Genomic DNA, 6,497 nt, shown 5'->3' with positions numbered 1-6,497 from the left:
AGTTGAATATGGTGCCTCGAAAATAGTCTACAATCATCTACATCTAGGATCCAGTAGCCACATGCAATGTTGCACTCCCGCATAGCCTGGTAACAGTGAATGCAATAACCTTAAGCTCAGGACAGTTGATAGTTTTAATATCAATCCGTTTTTCCTTTGTTTGATCATTGCAAAACTCTAATCGGAGACTAGCGACAGACTAGCCACCTGGCCTAGTCCTGAAAAGAGATAATTGTTCGCCCCTCTTGGACAAACCAGTCAAAAAATATGTCCTCCAGCTCGATTTTGAGCCAGTGGCCACCAATCACAAAACGCTGGTCCTCTGTGTTCCATCTGTCTACGAGTCATTACAAGAGGTCTACTTGGGCCCTCATACCTTGTATGCCCCAGAACTTTAACAATCTGCATGCTCTCAATGCCTGCATTGTGGGCATATGATTTAGTGCGGCAAAATCTACATCCTCATGCTTGCGTTCTTGCCAAATAAGCATTTTGAATGTCCTACAATGCATAAACAGACATATTAGAACAACTGTGTTCGGAAAATTTTGGGCAAAAATGGAGAAAAATAAATTTTAAAATTCATTTTTGCGGGGTCTGCACCCGCCATTTACAGACAGTGCATAGGTCCACACGGGCTGTAAGCAATAGGTGCGGACACATGCCTTTTTTCTTTGTAGAAAAAAGTCAGGGTCCTTAGGGGCCGCGTGTTGCACCTGTGGACCCCGTGAGTGAATTTCTAAAACTATTTTTCCCTCAAAAATTAAATCTAAAGCCTAAAATCAAAATGTAAATGGATGAAATGCAAGATAAGGAGGACGTGGATTACCTGGACGTGACGGTTTTTGATTCCGATGGACGGATTTTCCAGAACCTTCACAGGAACCTTTTTACCCAAAAGCTCTTACGTCTCACTCTAAACTCAAATGGTAAAAATGAAGTTAGAAAAGCCCTTTTTATAAGTTTTTTCTAATAAATGAAATTTTAATTTATTTATTTTTCACTATAAAAAGGTAAATTTTTAAATCATTTTTATTTATCTTAAACAGGTATGAGTAATATTTTGAGTTTTTTGTGCAGAATATTGGATTTTTCTGGAAGATTAATCCTTTTTCAACAAAAAGCATACTTTTATCAGTTTTTCGTACTCTTTCAACAATTTACGAAAAATCGAAACATTGGAGTCCTCTTTAAGCTCTTTTCAAACTTTCGAAAATTGAAAAGATTGCCAAGCACTTTATTATTTGAACTCATTAAAATAAATGAATAATCATCTCTTAAGTATAAGTTTACCCCTTTTGCGGACTAAAATGGACTATTTACGAAAAATTTACACGTTGATTAATTACGGTCAATAGAGTCCTCTTCAAACCCTTTTCAGACTCGTTAAGTATGAAAATATTGTCGAGCGCTTGTCTTTTCAGCTCGTTAAAGTATTGAAAATGTCATCCCTCCTGTATTATTTTATCCTTTTTCGGACCTGAGGGATTATTTTACAAAAAAATACCCCCATGGAGTTTTCTTAGGTTTTTCTTCTGACTCCCTAAAATTGAAAAACACCGAGTTTTTCCTATACTGGACTCATTTAAATTTAACAGTGAAGGACCTGGTCAATTTCAAACAGGAGCGAACCACTCATTCTTAGGGTTCTAATTTTAAACTAAGTTGGACTCATTTGAAGGATGAGCTTATAAACAAGCAAATGTTATCCTCCTCAAGCTTGTCAAAAATAAAGAGGTACTTGCTAGAAATGGTGGGGGAAAACAGAGAAAAATGAACCTATTTGTTACACTTTGTTTTGTAAAAAGCCGTTAACCACTCTTGAAGACTACACTTTTTGTTCACCTGGGTTGGGAAAATCCTTTGCCTAATAGTTAATCAAACCACATTGACAGTCTTCAGCCGGTTTCTGGGTATTAGCTTTGGGTCAATTGTCACCAAGCCATCTGCAGTGACGTTATGTGTTTAATAGAACAGTCCAAACAAACCATTCATCTGCAAAATATCTGTCATCCATTTTGACCATCCCCGAGTCAGTCCTTGCCAATATATTTCTTCAAAACTTGATCTATGATTTCGTGTTGTGGGCTTGCCTACGACGGATCACATTCTATCGACTTCAGCTCATTATCTAGGAAGTGGATCTAGAAATCGTCAATACCTTGAAAGCTGCATGCCCTAATGGCAGTTTTCTCGCCTTCGACGATAGGTTGCATCATTGACCTTTGATCGAATGATTCTATGACATGTTCGACTTCAGTTCATTTATTCACATTTCATGGACTGTACTGGGTACTTTGAGAGCCATTAACATTACTGGTGTTTTCTCTCACACTTGTTAACAGTTCACATCATTGACTAGTAATCAAGTGGTTTCTAGAATGCTCGACTTCGACACATTCATTCACATGGATAGAATTGTACTAGTTAGGGAAGCGGAAATCAAGACCTTGGATCTAGTTTCTACCATCCAGGCTGCGAAGAGTTTTGTTATTCATTATGCAGTGGATTATTCATAAACAAATGGTTGCGTCCATACTGTGTCTACATATGTCTATAATCTTGATGTATTACAAAATCGTTCCTGTGTCAGAACAATTTAGTTAGTTTTCTAGTCAGTTTTGATTTGAGTATGGGAATGCCTACCTCAGTGATGATATGTCTACATATATATATTTTGAATTGAATGTTTTTACAGGTTCCGACTGGGGTGTCCACACGATGATCCTTGAAATGATAAAGTACATCACTCTTCAGAAATGACAGACTCTGTCTTCATCTATTACAGACTTCGCACTTTAGGGGGCAATCTGTTGCACTAAAAAATTGTCACCTTGACATTTTGCAATCTGTGTGAGTCCATTACCACTCATACTTTCCTCCTTTGCATGTCTTAAGCCTGAGTTCCTCATACCAAGCCTTGAAAACAAGAGAAAGCCCTCAAAAGTCTTTAAAACTCTGGTTCCGCACTTTCTCTTTGCATTACTTGTGGTCCCGCACCTAATGGTCATGTCCCCTGTGCACTTGACCGCTCTGTCTCTGTGTTATGGGTGCGGACCCCTGTAAAAGTTAAAAAGGTGCGAGTACATTCTTAAAAGCTCACTTTCAGTCATTTCTAGAAGCTTCTGGAAGGAATCTTGAGGTGGCAAGTTCGCTCTCTTAAGGTTCATGCATCCCATACCTTAAGGAGCTAACCCGTTGATGTGAAGAGCTTATCCCCTTGAAGGAGGATTCTATCCCTTCATAGATGGACCTGTAACCTCCTCCTTTGCAGTATAAAATGAAGCATTGGGCTGGTTACTTGGGAGGTTGAAAGTTGAATATTTTTGAGGTGAAATGCTGTTGGAACTTAGTCTTGTTTAGTTGAGTTTTTATGAGGAGAGATTACATACCTCTAATATCTCATTTGGAAGAGTGCAAGGCTTGTCAAAGTAAAGGAAATTCCTGTTTCGGACCCCAGGAAGAGCTTGTTCAACATCAAGGCTGAAAAGGTTGTAAGGTTCTTCTACTTCAAAGTTAATACAAATAAGTTTGTTTTTCTCAATAAGTTGTTCATTTATGGTTTATTTTATGGATTCCTTGATCACCATAGTAGACATGATTTATGATATTTGCTATGCAGGTGCTATTTAATGTTCGCTTGTTTGTGATTGCAAGTCCTTAAAGATAACGCTTTCGAACGATTGAGGGATGACTACAACGAACAAATGTTGGATCTAAGGTAGGATCTTAACACCTTTGTAGTATTTATTTGTAAATCGTATATGTCTAGAGGAAGATAGGTTTGTTTGTCTGTTTGTTGCTAGACTATCTTCTGATACTAGGGAGATCGGTCTTGTCTGCAAGATCGATTTATCTAGCCAACACTTGCTGCGGAGGAAGTTTCAGGAACTGTGCCAAGCACTTCGGGAAGACCCTTTAGAGGAAGTTTCAGGAACTGAGCCAAGCACTTCGGGAAGACCAAGACCCTTCTGACCAGAGCATCCAGGAATCCTTGGAATCCAGGAAGGGCAGGAGAAAGACGAGGCAGAGGAAGTCCATCCACCTGCATCTGCATGCACACCTACACCTGCATTTGCATGCACACATACATGTAACAACCTGTGAATAACGCCAACCTGCAAGCAACTCAAACTAATGGCAAACTAATGTTAGCATTAGTTCGGTACTCCAAACATTAACTAATAATGAACAGGCCTAAAACGAGAACAACCTATGGTCCAACCTCTTCCACCTCGGGAAGAGGCCAAATAAGACCATCAATTGAATGAGAAGGTAAATAAAATAAATAACCTAACATGAAATTAAAAACATCTGAAAATGCACCACCAACTAATGTCCATTTCCAGATGGCAGGGACTAATAAGATGATAATGCTTGAAAATTAGCCCACGAAGGTGGAATACATTATTTGGTTTCTCCTTCTGATGATTGAAAATAAGTATGATCTATATGAAATGGTGGTCACTTCATTTTGTTGAGAAGATAGAAATATAAACAATTTTTTGATGATTGAAAATAAGTATGGTTGGGTTGAAACCTTGCTCGCAGACTTCTCAAAACTTTCTCAACTATTCTCCTTTCCTAAGTGTCTCACCTTGAGACCTGATTTGAGTAACCAGTCCAATTACATGTGTAAAAAATGAGTCTACATCCTTAGAATCTTTCATACAAATTGTCTCAAACTTTCTCCTCGGCATTTGTAGTTTTGTTGTCTTCAATTTTTCCATGCCTTGGTAGGTAGTCTGGAGGGTGTCCCATGCTTTCTTGGACTTTGTTGCTACTGAAATCCTTGGGAAAATACTTTCATGAATTGCTTGAAAGATGTAGAAGAGGGATTTTGAATCCTTCTTCAGTTTGTCCCTCAACAAATCCATTTCTACTTGTGACAAGGCATTGTATGCTATTGCATCTGTTGGTTCTTGGAACCCATTCTCCACCAAATCCCAAATATCTTGGGAAGAAAACAAAGCCTTCATTGTTATAGCCCAGTAGTCATAATTTTTGCCATTAAACTGAGGTATATGAGGATTAGTCAAGCTTCATGCCGCCATTTCTGACTCTAAAAAAAACTCTCCCTGCTTATAAATATGATGTCATTTCTAACTCTAAAAAGAACTTTCTCCGTGCTCGTAAATAGGCTCCAAAAATCTTATTTTAAAACAATTTTTAATTCCTAGTAAAAAGCACTTGTTCTTACACTAACAAAGTTTCACCGGCTCTCATACCGGTTAAAGATTTGGGGCAAAGTCTTTCACCAAAGGCAGTAAAAAACAAAGTAAAAATGGAGCAACACAATACAGAGGAAATTCTTTCCCTCAAGGCTTTAGATTAACTCAAAACATAGTAGGTAAAAATGGAGCAACACAATAAAACTTTGGCTTATAACTTTAATGCATCAAATACATTCATATGGAGACAGTGACTCCTTAACCAAGTAAATAAAAGATCTTACTTGCTACATAGTTACCAAGTTCGTCCTTACCGGTGAAAAAAATTGTTAATTCGCCAGTTCAGTTCGGTACGGTACGATGATTAATTCGGAAAATTATAATTCGGTTCGTTGTTATATTTTTGTCAAAGGTACCCATTCCAGTTAGTTGTCTCCAACATTTACTATGCTTCGTCCCTTAACTTGAATTTGTTTCGCGGCACAATATAAATACATAATGTGCTTCGTTACATTGAACAATGGCCAGAAGTAGGCCATGGTATAAGGTAAATAGAAATTTGATATATACAAATATACATAGTTGATTAAATACATAAGAATTTATCACGTTACCTGATTTTCAAATATTGTTGAAATACATTTTTTATAAATTCAGAGGATGAAATTATCTGATTTTCAAATATTGTTTAAACACATTTTATAAATTCAGAAGATGGTGTGTAGATATGTAAGTGAAAAATATTGATTTGTTTTTTTTTTTACTTAATTTATTAAAAAAAAAAACTTAAGCTTATCTTAATAACTTAGGAATTTACTAATTAAGGAAGGAATTCACTTTTCAACTACTAAATAGGAATCACACTTGCATCTATTATCTATTTCAGAGGTAAATTTTCAATTCTAATTTTGATTGGTTGATGCATTGGAACAACACAAGTTTGGAACCGCTCAGCCTTGGTGGAAATAGGTCATTGAACTTAATCTTCAATTGTTGAATAGGAATCACCCTAGCAAGGTAAATTTTTAACTCCAACTTTGCTTAGTTGATGCATTGGAAGAATACAAGTTTGGACCTGCCCAATACACAGAAGGGAAAAACGAACCTGGTGGAAATAATACACAAAAGGGAAAAATGAATTTGGAAACTTTGGTGTAAAATTGAAATAATGTAGAGAAAGGCAAATGATAAGATCAATTAGCTTTATAAATTTTTTTATAAGAATTAGCAAGTTTGTATTTCTTAAAAAAAGATTATTTTTATAGAAAAAATAAAAAAAGGTAATTTCTATTTTAGCAAATTGGTAATTCTTATTGGAAAAAAAAA

This window comes from Pinus tabuliformis, chromosome 9, assembly GCF_031772625.1.
Source record: "Pinus tabuliformis cultivar Carrire ecotype Pingquan chromosome 9, CPIR1, whole genome shotgun sequence".
In the NCBI taxonomy this organism is placed as follows: domain Eukaryota; kingdom Viridiplantae; phylum Streptophyta; class Pinopsida; order Pinales; family Pinaceae; genus Pinus; species Pinus tabuliformis.
Note: the sequence above shows the minus strand (reverse complement) of the source record.